Source organism: Drosophila bipectinata, chromosome XL (genome assembly GCF_030179905.1).
Source record: "Drosophila bipectinata strain 14024-0381.07 chromosome XL, DbipHiC1v2, whole genome shotgun sequence".
In the NCBI taxonomy this organism is placed as follows: domain Eukaryota; kingdom Metazoa; phylum Arthropoda; class Insecta; order Diptera; family Drosophilidae; genus Drosophila; species Drosophila bipectinata.
Window position 1 is genome coordinate 16,482,117 of NC_091734.1, and position 23,007 is coordinate 16,505,123.

Here is a 23,007-nt window from a genome sequence, read left to right on the forward strand (position 1 = left end):
GGGTTGTTGATAATATATCGAAATATCAATATATCGATATTTTTTGGGAAAAATAATATATTTATATCGTAATATTTTTTTCCCCCAAATATCGAGTGTGCGATAGTTTTTTTTTGATATTATCTGATATTTCTGCGTTGGTCACTCTTTGATCAAATTGAAAAAAGTGAAGATCGGCGGTGTGAGAAAAATGGACATAAAGCTAATAAAAAAGAATTATAGTGAAATAAAAAACGGAACAGCAAAGTGTAATTTGTGCAATAAAATGGTAAAAACAAGTGGAAACACCACAAATTTGACGTCACATGTTAAAAATAAACATAACGAATTTTTTTTAAAGTGTCAGCAAAAAAAGGTTTGTACATATTAATAAATTTATATATAAAATAGCGTTTTCTTTTCAGTGTTTTTGTGTGTGTGAAAAGAAATTCGCAGTATAATTGTGCACATATGTAAATGTATTTGTGTGGGCACCGCTAATATATATATTTATGTGTACAACATGACGCCGAAATTTGGCGCCATTTTACCGCGAAGGTGTAGATTTTATTTCGTGTGTGTGAAAAAAAATGTAGATTTCGCAGTAAAATGTCGCAAAATTTCACACACACGAAATAAAATCTACACTACACTGTAAAATAAAATTTACACTTGAATCAAATAAAATATTGGTGAAATCATCTTTTCTTGATCCAAGATTTAAAAAAATGTACATATCACCCATCGGGGTACAGGAGGCAACAAATGATTTGTTGAACGAAATTTCTACCTTTTCAAAGGAAACCCCGGTATGTCAAATTTTAGAGTTCGTAATCATGTATATAATTTAATAGTAATACTTACATTTACATTAATAATAATAATAACTCAACGTAATTAATTCATTAATAATTTATTTATTATTCCGAAGCAAAAATAAAGTATATATTAATTTCCTTTAAATTATTACAGATTTCTGATGACAATGCAGAGGAACAGTGTGTCGATTTTATGGAGGCCCACAATAGGTCAATTTTAAAGGGCCTTTCCTTGCAAAACTCTGATCACAGCGAGCTAAAATTATATCTCAGTTTGCCCCAAACATCATGGGAAAGTAATCCCCTAACATTTTGGAATGCACACAAGGTGGCTATGCCAGGATTATATCAACTCGCCCGGAAATACCTAATTACACCTGGGAGTTCAGTGCCTTCGGAGAGACTGGCTTCGGCTATAAAATGCGTCGTTTGTGATTCAAGGAGTCGAATGACTGATAATCACATAACGCAACGGGTATTTTTAAAGTCTATTAATGCCAAATATTGGCACTAACTTTATACAAGACCAAGACTGTATAATGGAATACAATCTCCTTATTTTTTTATTATATAAGAACTTTGAATTTAATTTAAGATAAATTTTATGTTATTTTTATGAATAGAACTCGAATCTCAGGCAAAGACTATAATGAAATAGAATATTATTTTTCTTTATGTTATATTTTTCTTTATGTTATATTTTTCTTTATGATTTTCAAATGTTATGTTTATGGATTTAAAAAACTAAAGATGAGAAAAACTAAACAGCAATAATAATTTCTGTGTTTTATTTCTATTATTTTATATTCTAAAAAACTTTTTAGGAAACTAAAAAAAATATCAAAAACATCGATATATCGATTTTTTGTAGCGATATATATTTATATCATTTTGATATTTTTTTAAAACAGAAAATATTATCGATACGATAATTTTAAAAAATTCGACATCCCTACATTTTATGAAACAAAGATGGGAGTTCAGTATCCTACATACATATGTATATCGAAAATGATCTTAAATTTCATGCTACAAAACACATGCTCATGTGTACATGCATTTAAGTGTGTGTGCTACTAAGACTTTCGACATACATACATATGTAGTATGACAACCCTGAAATGTTTGCATATGTATGTATGTACTTCTTAGCATTATAGAACTTGTATATTACTTTAACAGCTTACATTTTGTATAGTATTATATAACATTACGATAAGAAAATTCGAAGTTTCGTAAAATAATAATAAAATCCGACATATTAAATATAATTAGAATTCATTGATCGAGCCAATTGCCGTTGCGGGGTCAATGTCTTCTCAACGCATTACACATATAACTGAATGTGCATGTGTGTATTACTTTTCACTTCATTAAATTAATGTTTATTTGTTTTCTGTTTCCGTCTTTTTTTGCATTTTTTGACGATGCACTTAGTCTGAATTCTTTACTTCAAAATTGGTCGCCTTAGCTACTGATGTTTTTCCATGTGCAATGCTATTGTTTGCAGGTAAGCCGAGGCTGGCTGTCAAACCGGTCGAACGGGTCGACGTTACATTATCTCAAAAAACGCACACACAACTCGCTCACACTTATCTTGGTTCACGCAGACACTCATTCATCCGAACCCATACCGAAAGACATTTTACCTACGGGCTGCAAAAGATCCACACCGTATACCACTGTTTACTAAGCCAAAATTTGTTCTCCACGATTTTGGCAAAGTAATCACGTTCACTTGTAAATAAAAAAAAAAAAAAGTCACAGTAGAATTAGAAACCTTAGCACATCTATGGCTCCACTTCACGACGTTTATAATTTACTCATGTCGGCGTAACAAAAGCAATCCAAGTGCTCTGTTCATAGTGACAGCATGCGCAACCGGCGGCTTCTTTCGTTCGTTTCTTCGAATTTTTTTTATACGATTTTCGAAGAACATACGCATTACCGACAGGCCCGACGTTTTCTTTTTCCGTCCGCACCCGGCACTACTTTGATGCTTCATCCGAGAACGCGCGTTAGTGCTGTCACACAGTGTTACCAGATGCCGATTTGGATTTCCCACTAAAAAATCCAACTTTGCCTCTAAATTTAAAAGGTCAATTGCTTAGTCCTCAGACCGAAAATTTATTCTTTGCAGTTCAAACGGGTAGTGGTATTTTGAGGGCTCACCTATTACGACTCTACTGTAAATCAGCTGTGTTTGTTTACAATTATATGTAAGCAACTTGATTTTTAAATTTAAAATGCTTAAAACAAAGTACGAAAAAATAAAGTGACTGTTGGCATTGCAAACATTTTGACTTAATTAGTAATGAACTTTGTAATATCCTGTTATTTTAAATTTGCAACCCAAGTAACTGCGAAGTGAACTATGTATGTATGTATATATGTATGTATGTTATATACATATGAATAACATATTTTACATACATTCGCGAAACTTTACGTACGTTTTTTTTTTTCGAACTGAAAGATAAAGATAATGATATTCTATGTGTTTCCCATTTTATTATATTGGGAAATTTCCATATTTCTTTTACTAATTACTTTTACTTTTTCAAAAAAGCTACCATCTGAGCAGAGCGCAGTGCTGCTTTGTGTAAGGTTTAACTTAAAAATTGGTTTTTAATATTGAAAAATGAGGAGCAGATATAGGAAACTTTTGAAAAACAAACTAAGCTTATTTTATAAACAATTAAAAATTCTTAATTTAATATGCATATTATTATTTAAATTAAAATATTTGTCACCGTTGTAGTGTGACCAAAAATGAACAACAGAAATAAACCACATACACAATGGTATGATGTACAAAATTTACAAAATATGCAATTCGTCGAATTAAGCCCAGTACTCAGATCAACAAAAACTGTTTTCCAGTCATGGGGGTGAGCAAAAGGCAAATATGTAGGGATGTCGAATTTTTTAAAATTATCGTATCGATAATATTTTCTGTTTTAAAAAAATATCAAAATGATATAAATATATATCGCTACAAAAAATCGATATATCGATGTTTTTGATATTTTTTTTAGTTTCCTAAAAAGTTTTTTAGAATATAAAATAATAGAAATAAAACACAGAAATTATTATTGCTGTTTAGTTTTTCTCATCTTTAGTTTTTTAAATCCATAAACATAACATTTGAAAATCATAAAGAAAAATATAACATAAAGAAAAATATAACATAAAGAAAAATAATATTCTATTTCATTATAGTCTTTGCCTGAGATTCGAGTTCTATTCATAAAAATAACATAAAATTTATCTTAAATTAAATTCAAAGTTCTTATATAATAAAAAAATAAGGAGATTGTATTCCATTATACAGTCTTGGTCTTGTATAAAGTTAGTGCCAATATTTGGCATTAATAGACTTTAAAAATACCCGTTGCGTTATGTGATTATCAGTCATTCGACTCCTTGAATCACAAACGACGCATTTTATAGCCGAAGCCAGTCTCTCCGAAGGCACTGAACTCCCAGGTGTAATTAGGTATTTCCGGGCGAGTTGATATAATCCTGGCATAGCCACCTTGTGTGCATTCCAAAATGTTAGGGGATTACTTTCCCATGATGTTTGGGGCAAACTGAGATATAATTTTAGCTCGCTGTGATCAGAGTTTTGCAAGGAAAGGCCCTTTAAAATTGACCTATTGTGGGCCTCCATAAAATCGACACACTGTTCCTCTGCATTGTCATCAGAAATCTGTAATAATTTAAAGGAAATTAATATATACTTTATTTTTGCTTCGGAATAATAAATAAATTATTAATGAATTAATTACGTTGAGTTATTATTATTATTAATGTAAATGTAAGTATTACTATTAAATTATATACATGATTACGAACTCTAAAATTTGACATACCGGGGTTTCCTTTGAAAAGGTAGAAATTTCGTTCAACAAATCATTTGTTGCCTCCTGTACCCCGATGGGTGATATGTACATTTTTTTAAATCTTGGATCAAGAAAAGATGATTTCACCAATATTTTATTTGATTCAAGTGTAAATTTTATTTTACAGTGTAGTGTAGATTTTATTTCGTGTGTGTGAAATTTTGCGACATTTTACTGCGAAATCTACATTTTTTTTCACACACACGAAATAAAATCTACACCTTCGCGGTAAAATGGCGCCAAATTTCGGCGTCATGTTGTACACATAAATATATATATTAGCGGTGCCCACACAAATACATTTACATATGTGCACAATTATACTGCGAATTTCTTTTCACACACACAAAAACACTGAAAAGAAAACGCTATTTTATATATAAATTTATTAATATGTACAAACCTTTTTTTGCTGACACTTTAAAAAAAATTCGTTATGTTTATTTTTAACATGTGACGTCAAATTTGTGGTGTTTCCACTTGTTTTTACCATTTTATTGCACAAATTACACTTTGCTGTTCCGTTTTTTATTTCACTATAATTCTTTTTTATTAGCTTTATGTCCATTTTTCTCACACCGCCGATCTTCACTTTTTTCAATTTGATCAAAGAGTGACCAACGCAGAAATATCAGATAATATCAAAAAAAAACTATCGCACACTCGATATTTGGGGGAAAAAAATATTACGATATAAATATATTATTTTTCCCAAAAAATATCGATATATTGATATTTCGATATATTATCAACAACCCTACAAATATGTAAAAAAAATATTTTTGACAGGGTGTTTTCACCACCCCGTACTCAGATCGAAAAAAAAATACCAGAAAGTTTCACGGGGATGCCAGCCCGCACCAAAAAACGTTTCACAAGTCCCTAGCGAAAAGATTAAAAATTGTAGTCTTTCATCCCGTTTGACAGGGTCAGAAATATATTTGAAACAAGACATCTTTGAGTCTTTTTCTGTTTTAATAATGTAGAAAATCAATTTAAATGTTTGCCAAAGTCAAGTTGATGAATGCGATGCCCTAAAAATTAAGAATCTAATTCAAATGAAAGAAATTCTTCTCGTCATTTCAGATTTGTGGGTCAAACCATATTTCTGAACCATATAATCATTTAAAATAATATTTTATTATTTTTACACCCAAAATCCAAAAAGGACTTCTGAAATCAGTGTTTCCCACATTTTCAATGTTTAAATTCAAATTCAAATCAATTTTAGGAGGGACCGTAGTGCGTAAAGCCTAGTACTCTGACGACGAAAATCCGCTGTCTAACGTGTGACAGCTGTCAAACTCCATATAAAACAAAACGGTGTAAAAAAAGTAAGAAGAAGAAAATTTTTTTCTCCTGGATTTTTTTGGTACTCTGACGACGAAAATTATGGCTATCAAATTAAATGGCGTTGCCGGATCAAAAAAAAATGAACAGCTGATTTTCGGGAGTAAAAAGAATTCATTTGATTTCTTTTGATAGCTAAAACATGGAGCGAAAATTAAAAGAAAAAAATTTTCGTGTCGAAAAATTTTCGGCCCGCGAGGATAAAGTCAAGCTAATTAGTGCGGTCAAGGCGAAGCCCATAATATGGGATTTGACCCACAAGGGGCATTTTAATGACATAAAATGGCATTGAAATGATTTGTGATTGATTTTGATTTTGACCCAGTTTTCTTTTTCTTAATCAGCTCCTTAGCGGCGAAATACATAAAGAAAACACCAAAATCCAATCGGTTACAATTCATTTTTGCTTATTTGTTTTTTGTTTACAAACAACAGCTGTTCAGTATAACCCTTTTCCTTAATTTTTTTGGTCACACTAGCTCGGTAGCCAAATAAAGTGTGATTTCGTTAGCGGATTTTCGTCGTCAGAGTACTAAGCTTAATTTGAAAAAAATGCCTTCACAGCGAAAAGAATAAATGTTTTTACTCGTCAAAAATGTTTTTCGATCTCAGTACTAGGCTTTTTACTAGTCAAACAGGTTTTTTGATTTCAGTACTTGGCTTTATTGTTTAAAAATTCGCAAGAATTATCGATGCATGTCCATATTATTAAATCAGAAAAATCATACAATGTTGTAAACAAACACAATTGAATAAAAGGTAGACAAGTTTTACATTTGAGAAGCTTTGCGCTCTGCTTTTATTTGAGAATAGCCTAAAAATAAAAATGAAACAATGACAGTGAATATTTGACAGTGAATCGGACTGTGAAAGGATGTGAAGAGAAAATGATACTGAATCGCGATCCTACAAACAAAGTAGGCAAAGTCAAATAAACTTTATTTAAAATGTATTTTCTGCATAATATTGATCAGAGCTGAGCAAGAGTGTATTGGTGGATCGAGATTAATTTTAATTTACCCATTAGAAGATCCGTCTCATAATCCAGCAAAACTATAAAAGTTTTAGGTGCAGTAAAGCTAACAATTCAATTTTATTTTTGCAATAAATTTTTCTAACCAGGAAACGTAAATAATAATTATTATTATGTTTATTTTAAAAATCATTAAAAAAATTTTTTTCTCTAATCATTAATCTCTGAGCAAAAAAAAAAAAACTCATAAGCATCTGGTCTTTATAGATCATGTATGTGTGTACCATATAGGTATCATTTAGTACCATGATTTTTTCACTTCACCCCTCCGTACCACTACAATAAATCATAGAAATAAGTTCCAAATAAGTTTCTTCCAAACTGTGGGTAATGTTAAATGCAATAATGTGGGTACAATTTTGTTAAAGGCTTTTAAAACCTTTTAATGGCTAAAAACCATTTTTTGAAAGATAGCAAAAAATTATTTCGATAACAAACAAGAAAGGACGGCTAAAATCGAGTTTCCCACTTTATAATACTTGGTAGTCATTTGTTCCACCCACAATTTAGTTTGCCTTTAGAGTTTAAAGCCTAGTACTCTGACGACGAAAATCCGCTGTAACACGTGTGATAGCGAAATCGCTCTTTATTTGGCTACCGAGCTAGTGTGACCAAAAAAATTAAGGAAAAGGGTAATACTGAACAGCTCATGATACAATTATACAAGGTAGTCCATTCCACTGCCATATCGTTCGGGTTTGGTCACTTAATTTCAAACTGTCAAACTGAAAGGTGATTATACCCTTGCAGAGGGTATTATAATTTTGTCCAAAAGTGTGCAACGCAGTAAAGGAGACATCTTCGACCCTATAAAGTATATATATTCTTGATCAGGATCACCTTCTGAGTTGATATAAGCATGTCCGTCTGTCCGTCTGTCTGTCTGTCCGTCTGTCTGTCTGTCCGTTTCTACGCGAACTAGTCTCTCAGTTTTGAAGCTATCGTCTTGAAACTTTGCACACACCATTCTTTCCTTTGCACGCAGTATATAAGTCGGAACGGCCCGGATCGGCTGACTATATCCTATAGCTGCCATATAACTGATTGATCGGAAATGGTATTTGGTAGAAATATCAACTTTTGTATTTTTGAAGATAGAAGCTTGGGACATTTTTTTAGATTTTTTATTTTGGTTAATTGGTTTTATTATGATGTAATCATAAGGATCGGCCAACTATATCCGATGTTTGCGATATATATCCGCTTTTAACTGTAAGGGTATATCAACTTCGGCTCCGCCCGAAGTTAGCTTTCTTTTCTTGTTTTTTTTTTCAAAACTTTAACCTTTAAGTGGCCAAGCAAAAAATAAATTTGTTTATTTTTTTTTAGTTTTTTTTAAATAAAAATTTAACACAGACATTGTTAAACGCCGCTGAGCAGGTCGATATTGGTGTAAATATAAAAAAAAATGTAATTTAAGATACGTATATACTTTAGAATTAAGAACTTAAACAAGAGAATGGCTGTCCAAAAACAAAAACATAGAATTATGTCAAATTCAAAACTAATTAAAATAAAATTATTAACACTACAACTCTTGTCATAACTAAGAAAAACTTTTAGCCCCATGCCCCGTGTGAGGGTTAATCAAAGTACTGTATAGCCGTTTCACTCGCACTATTCAACGCTTACTTTGTTAAAATTAAAACAAGTGACTTAAGGGGACCCCCCCCATTCTCGATTTTAAATTTTGACGATTTTCAATGGGCTGGCAAATGAACATAAATTATTTTTTAGGGTTGTAACTGTGCTTACATATATTAAGACACAAAAAGGAAGAAAATCATTTCACAGAATTTTTTTTTGTTTTGTTTTTGTTGTTGTTTTTTGTGATCAAAGAAAAGTCCTTCTTTTCGGCGGCGCATGTGATTTCCGCTCACTGGAACATCTGAATCCAAAAATTCCAACGGGATTAGAAAAAGTACATGTTTGGCTCTCGTATGAACTAGGATTATTAAATTCGCTCAAAAATTAACAAAATGGTGGACCTTTGAAATTTTTTTTGGAAATTTCCATTTTTTTCCGCCACAAATCGAGTTGAAAAGTAAGGAAGATCTTCACCGATTCGATTTATCCTAGTTCATACGAGAGCTATATATGTATAGAATAACGTGTTAAAATTTGGAACCGATTGGATTAATAGTTTTTGAGTAACCTCATGCGCCAGTCGTAAAAACACTGTTTCGAGAAAAACGCGTTTAAAGTTTTGAGATGGCTCTCGCCGTCGCCTGAGGCTTCCACCATAAATCGGCTATATCTTTAAGAGTTTTTGAAATTTTTACTTGAAATTTTCAGGGAACATTCTTGAATAGTTACAAGTTCGAATTAAATTAAAAAAAAAAATCGATTTTTTAAAACCGAGAATGGGGGGGGTCCCCTTAAGTCAACGAATGGGATACCTTGTATAATTGTATCATGGAACAGCTGTTCTCTTTCTCTCTCTCTCTGTCTAATATTTCTCTTTCAATTTTCGCTCCATGTTTTGGGTGTCAAAATAAATTAAATGAATTATTTTTACACCCCGAGATCAGCTGTTTACTATTTGGATCCGACAACGCCATTCGATTTGACAGCCATCATTTTCGTCGTTAGAGTACCGGCAAAATCTAGGAGGCACAAATTTCTTCTTCTTCCTTTTCTCACACCGTTTTTTTTATATGGAGTTCGGCCGCTGTAAAGCGTGTTACAGCGGATTTTCGTCGTCAGAGTACTAGGCTTAAGCTTTAACGGTATGGATTCTCAGCAACAATTTTTGTTGCACACTTTTCCGCTTGGGCAAATAAACAATGTCAGCATCCTACCACACCCTACGACCATTCTAGCGATTCTGTAGGAAACAAACTAAAAAGTCTATTGCTTCTCTAAAAATTATCTGATTTGGCAGATTTTTTATTTGTGGGAGTAGCTCCAATTATCCATTGAAACAGTTGGACATCAAAACATTTTCCAAAAACATTAACGAATTGGCGCTACAACAAGGTTTCTGTTTTGTGGGCGTGATCGGCGGTAACCATAAGAGTTCAAGTTCCAAATCGGATAGTTCTATCTCTTATAGAGATACACGCGTTGTAGCCCGTTTATATGGGAATTAAAACTTTTTGAAACAAAAAGGAGTAGGAGTTATGTAGGACTCTCCATGCCGAATCCTATAGCTCTATCTCTTTTAATCTCTTGAGATCTACGCATTCATACTGACAAATGGACATGGCTATATCGACTCGGCTGTTGATGCTGATCAAGAATATATATACTTATGGGGTCGGTGATGATTCCTTCTCTATGTTACACAACTACAATCAGTGTACTCTACGAGTACGCATTTTGCGGCCATAACTAAAAAAATTTGTTGTGGTTTTTGTGGTTACTGATCACGAATGCGTGGTAAAAATTAATTCAAAATCACTGATCCAATATTGTGTCTTGCAGGAAAGTTTGTTTGTGTATCTTTTCTAGTAAGAAATGTATTAAAACATTTTTTAAAATTTGCACCAAATCGATTATAAAAATTGGAAATTTTTGGTTATACATGAAACTAGAGTTTTGAATGTTATTTAGTGTATAAAAGTATTTAAAGCTTAAATTTTAAACACGTTAAAACACGTAAGCATTTTACCTAAATGAGCTCATAGAGATATAGCTTTAATCTCGATGAGCAGGCTATTTTTTTATACCCTTGCAGAGGGTATTATAATTTTGTCCAAAAGTGTGCAACGCAGTGAAGGAGACATCTCCGACCCTATAAAGTATATATATTCTTGATCAGGATCACCTCCTGAGTTGATATGAGCATGTCCGTCTGTCCGTCTGTCTGTCCGTTTCTACGCGAACTAGTTTCTCAGTTTTAAAGCTATCGTCTTGAAACTTTGCACACACCCTTCTTTCCTTTGCACGCAGTATATAAGTCGGAACGGCCCGGATCGGCCGACTATATCCTATAGATTAGAAATATCTAACAGAGCTAAATGTTTTTGCCATTGATTCTCGTTTTTACTTCAATACCAACTTTAAGTATCGTTAGATCAAATTGGAGGGTAGCCTAGATGGAAAGCGCGCGCTCCTTACCCTTGGGGTCTAGGGTTCCATTTTATGGCTGAGGTTTTTTTTATTATTAAAAGTGAATTTAAGTTTTATGATTATTTTACAGCGTGTGAAGTTAGCTAGAAGAAAGTAGAAATATATAGATAGTACAACATGCCAACTTTAGTGCACAAACTATTGATTCATGGTCCAGAAATCATTAAAGATTCGGTTTTACGCATCGGAAAAATGTCATAAGATACAAAAGAGGTTTACAAACAATAGATGATGTGTTCAAAAGATTTTTAGGAGCTTCTGACCCATACACTTCCAATTGTAAACAAGAAAGGAAAGCTAACTTCGGGCGGAACCGAAGTTGAATCTTCTCTCTTTCCCTCTCTCATCTGCCAGCCGTTTGTCGTGGAACCCGCTCTTAAATGTTTTCCTTTTTACAGCTGGTTCCACGACGCGGCCTGCTAATATGCCGTAGAACCCGCACTTACAAGTTTATAGATGTTTACAGCGGGTTTCACTACAAACTGAGGCGATGTTAAGGTGATTTCATAATTTTGTATTTTTTTTTATTGGGTTATAAATTTTTAAAAACACTTTAAAAAAATTAAAATATAATATAAAAGTGTATGTCTCGAGCCTGATTTGAATTCGTTTTACTCTGCACATCAGCCAAGCACTTTACCACTCGGATATTCCTCATTCGTTGTCGCGCGAAAAATTTCTTAAGGGGACCCCGCCCATTCTCGGTTTTAAAAAATCGATTTTTTTTTTAATTTAATTCGAACTTATAACTATTCAAGAATGTTCCCTGAAAATTTCAAGTAAAAATTTCAAAAACTCTTGAAGATATAGCCGATTTATGGTGGAAGCCTCAGGCGACGGCGAGAGCCGTCTCAAAACTTTAAACGCGTTTTTCTCGAAACAGTGTTTTTACGACTGGCGCATGAGGTTACTCAAAAACTATTAACCCTATCGTTTCCAAATTTTAACACGTTATTCTATACATATATATCTCTCGTATGAACTAGGATAAATCAAATCGGTGAAGATCTTCTTTACTTTTCAACTCGATTTGTGGCTGAAAAAAAATCAAATTTTCAAAAAAAATTTCAAAGGTCCGCCATTTTGTTAATTTTTGAGCGAAGTTAATAATCCTAGTTCATACGAGAGCCAAACATGTACTTTTTCTAATCCCGTTGGAATTTTTGGATTCAGATGTTCCAGTGAGCGGAAATCACATGCGCCGCCGAAAAGAAGGGCTTTTCTTTGATCACAAAAAAACAACAACAAAAACAAAACAAAAAAAAAATTCTGTGAAATGATTTTCTTCCTTTTTGTGTCTTAATATATGTAAGCACAGTTACAACCCTAAAAAATAATTTATGTTCATTTGCCAGCCCATTGAAAATCGTCAAAATTTAAAATCGAGAATGGGGGGGGGTCCCCTTAAACTTAGCACTCTACGAATACCGGGTATAAAAAGCCGTTACCATTTATTTTCGCGTTCAACAAGAAATTAAAGCTTACGTCGGGCGGAGCCGAAGTTGGTATACCCTTGCAGATAAAATTTGATATATATCGAAAATAAAGCGTATAGTGGGCCAATCCTTTTTAGAATTTTATAATGAAACCAATTTATTAGAATAAAAATTGTTTAAAAGTTCCAAGATCCAAGGCAAAAATGTACGAAAAGTAAACAAATCGCCTCTAAAATGTCCAAGCTCCTTCATGGCAAACCCGATTTTTCTAGAAATCTAAGGGGATTTTCTAAAAATTTATTTGAAGATGTAAACAGTTACTCATTTGTAAAGCGCAGCTGCGCGCATCGCGAATATTTCACAGCTAAACCGAACTTTGAAGTGGTCATATCCATATTTACGTGTTCAAATTAAAATAATTTGTAAAAGATTTTGAAGTTGAAGGTATTTTCTATAAAAAGAGATATAATTTGATATGTTTAGGTGAGGGGCCGTTGTGCCGCTCAGCTGAAGAGCGCATCCGCGCTAAAGAGCGCATCCGCGCTAAAGAGCGCACCCGCGCTGAAGAGCGCATCCACACTCGCCCCTCTGTGCCCTCTCTCTCGCTCGTTGGTTGTCGTCGATCGTCTCTTTTTGTACTAGTTTTTAAGTTGGCAATTCGATGTACGCAGCCAATAAAGCTGAACGCGTTTCTTTTGGAAATTATTGAAGACGCCCCCGACTTTTCATTTCATCCCCATTTCTGGAGTCTTTTGCGGAACCAACGCCCCCCTGCAAACATGATTTCTCATGTTTAGCTGAAGTTTTAGTAGTGATCCCACAAAATTCTACAATTCGTTGATATACCAATGTGTTTGTCGGTCTCCAAAGGTAACAAATGTGTAAAAATTTTCTGCCAAAATTTGCCTATGTGCCTAATTTCGTAAAAATACTAACACTGTCTTTACTTTTTCAGGGTCAGTTTTGCGGTTTATTTACTTGTTATGCTGTTGCTCAGTCTTCATGTTTCATTCTTGTGTTTACCTTTCCAAAACTATTTGTTCATTTACTAATAGTTTTTATTTTTTTTTTTTTATAATTAAGTTTTTTTTTATAATTTTTATGTCATTATGTGTTGTGTTATTGTTTCAAAGATTGTGTTTCAATTAGTGTCCAGTGGCGAATTTGTGTGTATACATAGAATTAAGGCTAAGAAAAAGTTGTGATACCTGTCTTTCCCTTTAATGAAACTGTTTTATTAATACTAGTGAATGTTTTCTTAGACTTTATTTTAAATTTGAGCTGTAACTTTTGGCAAATTTCCGACTTAATTCCTTTTTTGTGTTCGACCAAATTTTGCGTTTTGTTGTTTTTGTGCATATTTTGTGTTTTGTTCTGGATAAACCGGATATATATCGCAAACATCGGATATTGTTGGCCGATCCTTATGAGAATATCATAATAAAACCAATTAAATACAATAAAAAATCTAAAACAAAGTCCCAAGCTTCTATCTTCAAAAATACCAAAGTTGGTATTTCTACCAAAACCATTTCCGATCATTCAGGTATATGGCAGCTATAAGATATAGTCGGCCGATCCTTATGAAATTTGGTGGGTTGGATCAACTAAAAAATAGAATCTGTACGAAGCTCCAACTTTCTATCTTCAAAAACACAAAAATTGGGTCATTTCCGTTTTTTCAGTTATATGGCAGCTATAGGATATAGTCGGCCGATCTACCCGGAATTGGGTATGTCGTATTATTTTGCCAATAATATCATTCATACAAAATGGAACTCTCTAACTCTAATAACACTGAAATTACAGCATTTCCGATCAATCAGTTATATGGCAGCTCTATGATATAGTTGCCCGATCTGGCTGATTTTAACATATTATCTTAGAATAAAAATAAAAACATTTTGTGCAAAGTTTCAAGTGTACCTCAACTAGAAGTATTTTTGGCCGCTCTTTTCATACAAGCCGGACCACTGTGCATTGTATAGTAGTTCGAAAACAAGAACCTAAAAGGGTCGTGGTGTGCATAAGTCGAACTACAGTGGCTAAGGAATAGGGGACTAAAGTTTCTAGTCCTTCTATTAGGAATATTAAATAGTAAATGCGGTTTAGTAAATGCTGGCTATCTACATCCCCATTAATAAGGTTATGCAGAAAAACTACACCAGCATTGTCCTACGATTTGTTAAGCTAGGTAAGTTTATAGGTAAGAGTCTTCTATTATAAGATGGAAGGTGAAAATTTGCATCCCAGTTTAGACCTCTAAGTGAAAAAGTTAAGAAATTCTTGTATTCCTTCTATTTCCTATTTAGGAATATTGAAATTGAAGCCTGTTAGTAATGCGGTCGTGATGTACTCCATATTGGGGACTCCAGACACATGAACCGTCCTCCAGTATCGGACGGACCAAAGAAATGAATAAGCTTTAAGTAATGTAGGGGTCGTTAAATTCTTTTCACCACCTTTTTATGAAACCTAGTACAACTTTAGCTTTATAAACAATTGTTGAAATATGGTCGGCTAATTTAAGTTTAGAGTCTAATAGGACACCGAGATCATTAACCTGAGTTAATTTTTCTAAGGCAATCCCATAGAGAGAATACGTAGCCTGCAGAGGTCCAGAAGGATGTCAACTCCAGTAAATTCGAGGTAATGGAACGACGCTTAATGAAGCCATTCTGACATGGAGAGATGAATTGCCGACAATTTAGAGATGCCCCTATAGTTGGCAGTATCGTACTTTTTTCCTTTTTTATTTAAGGGAATTCTGAAGATTTCTTCGACTTAAGGGGAAAAATCGAGGATTCCTAAGATAAGTTGAAAAGTCTATGAAGAGGTTTGCACAGAGCCCTGGCACACCATTTTAGTACACAGTCTAGTGCTCCATCGGGGCCTGGATTTTGGCCCTTAGACGGGAATAATCGATTTTGGCCCTTAGACGATCAGATAATAAGCTATTCTCGGATAAAAACGGACACCAAATAAGATTTGCTGAACGAATGTTGTATGCGTGAGGCTAATCTGTCGTATTAGGCGGAGAATAAGGTGTTTGACAACAGTTTGCGAATAGATCGGTAATGGCCTGATCAGAGATCGCAAATGAATTTTCAAACGTAAGCAGAGGTGGAAAATATACATGTTTACGCTTTGTGTTTACAAAGTTATAAAACTGCTTCGGATCCAGAGTAAATTGTTTCCGGCAGCGGCGAATGTAATCCCTGTAACATTGAGCATTATGCACGGTAAAATTTGACCGAGCTAGTAGATATCTTGAAAAATCTATACTACTGCATGTTTTTTATATTCAAGTAAAAGCCTGATTTTAGTATTTTTTAAGTTCGTGAGGCACCTTTTAAACCAAGGGAATTTGTTAAAGCGGACGGATATTTCCATGCCACACATGAGTCAAAAAATTTATTAAAAGTAAGGTACCATTTTTCTTAGGTGACACTTACATAGGTGCATGCCAGAATATAGGACCAATAAAATGTATCGATAAGGCTGTTAAATCTGTGAAAATCCGCTTTACGGAAACAGCAAATCTTTCTTTGGCACGCAGAGACTTCAGATCGATACCCGAAATGATTTCGATTGAAACCTTAAGCGTGAAGTGATATGGATCCTCTGGGGTTGAAAGGGGCAAAGCTCTGGAAAGAGTGGTACCATCAGGATCAGATACAAAACATAAGTCTAAAAGCCGACCTAACGAATTTCTATCATGGTTAATTTGACTTAGGGACATGTCAAACATGTCCGCGATGAAGTCATGGTGCGTGATAAGTGATAAAGATTTTAAAGTAACCCAGAGCTCCAAGCTGGTCACGATCGGTAATAAGATTAAAAACGGATTGAATAGCGGACCAATTTTTTTTTTTTTTGTAATAGCAGGATAACGTTTATTTAAAACTGCCCTTTAGGGACAACTATTAAATGTTATTACATGAACTTCACTTATAGATAATTTTACATATTAATTTTGGAGAACTAAATTAGAATGGTAAGTTAGCTTAGCTTAGGTATTTAAAGATTATGGTTAGGATATCCAGGGGAGGTCCACCGGGTGCGTCCTTTTTAGTCTTCTGGGCTGCTCGCTGTTGTCCAGCAGGGAGATGTCCAACAGGTTCGGGTGATTATGTAGCCTCTGCATGTAGCGTGCGCTGCTTCTTTGGATCTCGTCCTTGACCCAAGGAAAATTGTGAACCTAGTGGATGGTGCGATTGTCATGATAGACGTGGGCCGCAGTGGCGAATCGAAGGGCTCTATTTTCGAACGTTTGTATAGTTCGTCTTGCTCGCAGTGCCCCAGAGCTGTATGCCGTACGTCCAGATTGGCCGTATTATGGCCTTGTAAATGAGAAGCTTCGTGGACGTTCTCAGCTTCGATCTCCTACCCATGAGCCAGTAGAAGGATCGAAGTCTTTGATCAGCCTGTTTCGTCTTCTTAATTAAGTGAGGACTCCAGGTAAGCCTCCTGTCTAGGGTGAATCCTAGGTACTTGGGATATAGCGGACAAATGATGCAAGTAAGTGGGCGGTTCAGACGAAGGCGGTATATATGAACATGTAATTTTTAAAGATTTAGCGGACAAAATGATTTTAATGCAAATAAATTCTATGTCACCAAGCTCTTGTGATTTCACCTCTTCAGAAGCAAATTCGGAGGCTACCGGAATGAAGACTCCACGCCACTTCGCAGAGGTCGATCACGTCTAAAAAGGGATGTACTCACTTGAAAAAACTTCGGATCTGAAGATCTCCGGCTTTAACGAAGTTTCTGTAAAGGCTATAATATGGAATGCAAAGAAAGAACTATTAGAATAGAGTTTAGGGAGTTTGCTACGCAGCCCCCTAGTATTCTGATAGGTAAGTGTTAGTGACGATATTTGTTCTTTGAAGTTGTGGACAAAGAAGAGGTGGAAGATTGGTAAGTGGTTCTAACATCTGGAAGTTTCACTAATAATGGTCAAGCATTTTTTTTCTTAACGGTACTAGGCTGATTTTCTTGGACGAAAATGTTCTCTGGCCAAAAACTGGGTGCACAAATTGTCTTGAGAGAAAGTCAAATTGTCTTCAGTTATATGGTAGCTATAGGATACAGTCAGCCGATCCTGGCCGTTCTGACTTATATACTGCGTGCAAAGGAAAGAAAAGTGTGTGCAAAGTTTAAGTGTGTCAGAATAGTCCATACTAGGGAGCAGGAAGAAGATTTTTTATGTTGTACAGTAAGTCATCATGCCACACCTTATCGAAGGGTTGCTTCATATTAACAGAGCCTGAGTTGAAATACTATTGTACCAATGCATGGTTCCGTGGGTGCTGTTCACGGTGCCGGGTCCTCCTTAAAAGCCAATCCGAACTCTTTTGAGTCATAATCACTATAATTCGATTTGCAATAAATCTCTCCCACAGTTAAGACAATAATGGTAAAAAAATTATTGGGAGATATGATTCAGGATCAATCTCTAGTATTCTATCTGGTTTGCTTTAGGAGCACTATGATCCCAATAAAAGAGTTAAAAGTTAATGCTAAGTACATAAAGTATCGTTCTGTAGGTTTTATTTTTGGCTGACTTCGGATATTTCCTCAACTCTAATAGGCTTATGAAGCAAAGACATTTGCAATGGAGTCTCAAAAATCTGATAGGTCTCACTAGTTTGTTCTACCGAAGCAAATTTATAAGGAATAAATCGATCATCACCATCAGGACATCGCACTGGAACCTGTCTAAAGGGTTGTCGTTCAACTGATTTTGTGCACGTCCATAGTGAGTAGTTTGCGTCAACGCTGTAGTCCACGGAGAACAATTTTTGGTTGTTAAAATCGCTTCAGAGTTCCTCTGAAACAGTTCGTAGTTGTCCCTTAAAGTCAACTAAAAAGGATATATGTATGTATATATATGTATATGTCTTTACATATGCATTATATCGATACTTGAGGACGAATTAACTCTCTGGTTTCCCTTGTATTAACAATGCTATAACTTATAGGACGAATTAACAGGTATATTTATATTATCTGTAAGAATTTCGAGTCCATTCCCTAAAGTTCATAGCTGGAGAGTTTAATTAGAAGGAGCTCTCAACACCCTCTGAATTGTATGTTGTCCCACATTCAATGGCTAGCATTCCAGTCACAACCAACCAGATCCCTTTGACCTCAAAAAGCTACAATGCCCGTGTATATCATTTTTTCGATTTTGTGGTATAGAGGACGGTATATGGCGCTTACTTCCATAAAACCAAAGTCTGTGGCACCTTTTATGGAGGATATTTAAAAAGTTTGTATTCCAATAGCACTTTGTGGGAAATAAGTGAGAGAATATCTTCCCAATACCGCCGCTCCTCCGTTCCCGTGATTGTTCCGTGCTGGCTACGCTGGATAGAAGAACTATTATTTAAAAGTAGGATTTAACCTCCGTTGTTGTGTGCGAAGAATTTTACTTCTCTGGATTTACCTCAAAAAGCCATTAACATTCCAGATACGAATTTTGAGTGTGTCCATTGTGAGGCCGAAGCGTGTTAATGGAGTCGGGAAAGTGATTTATTGCTAGTACGTTGCTTGATTGAATTTGCCATATTTTGCCAAAAACCATATTTTTGAGTTTACATAAGCTGTTTACTGTCCACTAATATTTGCTTCTATTGTTTCAGAGACGATTTCTTACGCTCTCTTACGCTCATCGTTCGTTCATCTTACGCTCATATTCTCATAGAATGCTTTCTGTTTCTCAGTCGCTGAAAGGAGCGCGACGAAGAAGGTTGGTCTGCGCTTGGATTGTTCTTTGTATGTATGCGTGTCACACATTCACATTCACGGGGGCATGTGTGCGTCCGATTTGATTTCGAAGCCAGCGCACAAAATTTTGATTTTTCTAACTTTTCAGGCTAACTTTTCAGACTGAAATAATATTATTTGTTATATTTTATTTTTTAATATTTCAGCATACATTTTAAATTTATTTAGGAATGAGATTAGGTGTTAGATTAGCGTAAGATGAACGAACGATGAGCGTAAGAAATCCTCTCTGGGGCCTGCTGGGGCCTGTCGCAAGAAATTTTTACGTCTATTTTCGTTGTATGAAATGGGTTGTCTATATGCTGTATGGTTAGTGAGTATAGTTACGTAAACATAATGTTCCGGCCAAGTAGCCAGTGGATATATGATATATATATACATATATGGTATAAAACTCCACTCATGGCAAGTTCAAGTTCCAGCGAATTCCCACGGATTGACAACACAACACATACAAGGAAAATAAGCTGGAAAGTTGCAAGTCGATAGGACTTACCAAATTTTATTGAGATCGTCCGTCTATATCTTATAGCTGTCATATAACTGAACGATCGGAATTTTGTATTTGCTAAAAATACCAAATTTGGTATTTTTGGAGATAGACTTTTTTTTAATTTTGTATTCTAATTAAATTTTTTCATAATAAAGTTCTCATAACTATCGGCCATCTGTTTGAAATGAAAATTTGATCTTACCTTTGATCCTAGCTTACCTTTCTTGTTATTATAAATCTTGATATAAACCGGTGTTTATCAACTTAAAATTTTAGAGAAACTTTCTAAATTTCAACAAAAGCCGTATCGCTTTGCGTTTGTTGTAATATATGTATATGGAGGAGAATGAATAATTTGTTTCATTTGAATCCAAGCAAAGCTCGGTGTAGCTCTGCTTCTTCCTCTTGTTTTTTCTTGTAAAATGGTTTAATTTTGTTTTAAGTGGTTTATAATTTTTGTATATTTTAAATTTTAAAATTGAATTCAAACTGTGCAATAAAGTATTGTAAAAGGACAATCTTGTCATCCCAGCCTACCAACATTGCTGGTTATGTGAAAATGTTGTGTACGCCAACTGTGCCGGGTTCACTGCTTCAGTTTCGGATGCCATTTCTCGTAGGCCTGGTTTCCATTATTGTTGCGATAATTTTCGTGGTGTTCAGGACCAAATGAGGTGTTTTTGAGACAAACGAAGAACGGAATTAAAGAGTTGATCACTGTTTTTCGAAACTTCCATGATCGGTTGATGCACGGTTGCCGGCGTAAAAAATCCGCTGTAAGCGATCCGTTTCAGACTGCTCAGCCGTCAAAAACGCAGCCGTTGACATCTCTGGCTACCCCAAGGGCTGGAACTGAGAATAATTCGGCGTCCGTATCAGTGCAAATGAGCAATTGTCCGATATGTCCTCCGAAGCATCACTTCAAGCGATACCACGGATCCAATTGAACGGAGCCCCCGTAAAAGTCGCTCAACAGGGTAAACCACTGGCCGGAACGCCGGTACCGACTGATGTTGCAGTTTTCGTTCCTGCGACACCAAAATCCAAAGTGGTGATTCCTCTATTGAAACATATATTTTTTTCTCGGCTTACATCAAAGCCAAAAGAAAAGCCAATATAAAGGTGGGGGATAAATTAATACAAATATAAATATAATATATAAGGCGTTTATTACGCACCGTGACTTCCCGGACCCCTTCAATCAGGCCATTATCGATCTATCTATTTTCTAATTTCCTAAAATAACAAATCAGCATTACGCATATAATATTCAATCTTATTTTGTGTCCATCTTTCTCCAAAAATAGAAAAATTTCTCCAAATCTTCTAAGGGTTAAGCCCGTTTATTCGTCAGGCACCGATGGAGTATCAGGCTGTGTGCTAAAATACTGTGCCATGGACTTTTACTACATGGACTTTTCAACATATTTTTGGAAACCTCGATTTTTTTTGGAAACCTGACCCCCCAAAAGGAAGAAGTCTTTCATAATTCCCTTACATAAAAAAGAGGAAAAGTCCGATGCTGCCAACTGAAAATCTTGCAAATCTTCATCGATTCTCCAAATATTCTTCTTCGTATCGTACCAGACTCTTACTAATAAACTTACCCCTCTTAACAATGCGTAGGACAATGCTGGGTATCGATTTGCTACATAACCTTATTAGCGGTGATGTATATAGCCTACCTTTACTAATACGCATAAATTTCAACGTTTCTAATAGACTCTCCCTAAATAAAGTTTGAAATCTAGCAAACGAATTTTGTTGAATAAAATTGTATTTTTAAAAGGAATGTAAAGTGATTCCAGCCATGTCCATCCATGAGATGTATTGTTTGTTAATGATAATTTTATTATTGTTCAAATGATTGCAGATTGGAGAGTAAGATTTTTTTCGAAGGGTGAAAAGAGCCCGTTTCAAACGTCTGGAGAAGGGGCGTTGCGAATTGTGTCAGTCCATAGCGAAGGCTAGGAAATAAAGCGTGGGTGTATTCAAGCGGATTATAAAGTGAGCCCTGCAGTGTCCATCCATGAGATGTATTGTCTGTTTATGAAAATTTTATTGTTTTTCAAAAGATTGCAGTCAAAACTTTCGCTTTTACGCACTTATAAAAAAATTTATATTTTATTGAAAACCTCGGAAATTTTACAAGCACGCATTTATCTCTGAGAAAAGCGGTAGGGGTTGGCAGCTTAGCAACAGATTAAATTGGGTACGAGGTGGCGATTAAGTAGTGTTTGGCATGACTCAACGATCCACACGAAGCGTGCTTTCTTTTGGTCTAAAAAAAATGGTTTGAAAATAAGAAAAAACCGAAATCAATATGGAAAGGCTAGATAAATCTTGGAAGACATGATGAAAGCCTGTCCCTAAAGCCAGAGCAGAAAATTATACTCTGAAGAGAAGGACATAGAGGTGTTTTCGTAACGAGAGGAAAAATCGGAATTTGTTCGGTCAAGTCGGCGTGCGTAACTGAGCGTGTGCTTACAACGGATAAGGTGAGTGATGAGCAGTAAGGTTATGTAAAGCCTCTCATGGAGTTTTGTTGCGATTCAAAAGCGGGAGCCTTGGAAAATGTATTGGTAGGCACCACAGGCAGAGAAACTAGGTGGCCTTAGCGGTGGCAAGGAAAACGAGAAAAGCTTAACGGATCGTTGGCGCAGCAGAAAGTTAGATTTATTTCGAACGCTGGAATTGAATTGGTACAGTCCATTGCGAAGTTTAGGAAAAACGGCGTAGCCGGATCCCAACGCTAGAAGACGGTGCTGTAATTTTAAGGGTGCCCAGTTTATAGGGAGCTGAAAAGTCGCATCCACCAGAGAGGAATTACGGCCGGCACCCAAAATAAACAGTTATTAGCCTCGCAATTAAACCCTGAAGTCTTTTACTCGACTGGACCCATAAACTTTGACAAAAATGTGACATACGCAAGCGCTTTAAAATCAGGGCTGGACCCCCCTGCCTCAAAAAGTTCATTTCTGCAATCAGAATATCAGCATACATGGCCCAGCAGCATCAATCCCCAGAGCAGTCAAAAACCAACTTTGAAGCTATAATATGCATCCTACAACATAGCAAAATTTAATGCGAAACCAAAATCTATTGATTCAAATTCTGGTTTCACA

General features: G+C 35.2%; 2 long non-coding RNA genes across 2 annotated transcripts; one reads left to right on the top strand and one right to left on the bottom strand.

The window, feature by feature from the left end:
• Positions 1-128: 128 nt before the first annotated feature.
• Positions 129-1,582, top strand: LOC122321327 (uncharacterized). The gene is made up of 3 exons (XR_006246095.2): positions 129-355; positions 698-788; positions 952-1,582. It is a non-coding gene; the product is annotated as an uncharacterized lncRNA (long non-coding RNA).
• A 2,294-nt stretch (positions 1,583-3,876) lies between these two features.
• On the bottom strand, positions 3,877-5,336 carry LOC122321328 (uncharacterized). The gene is made up of 3 exons (XR_006246096.2): positions 5,106-5,336; positions 4,673-4,763; positions 3,877-4,509 (listed from the first exon to the last, which is right to left on the bottom strand). It is a non-coding gene; the product is annotated as an uncharacterized lncRNA (long non-coding RNA).
• Positions 5,337-23,007: the final 17,671 nt, after the last annotated feature.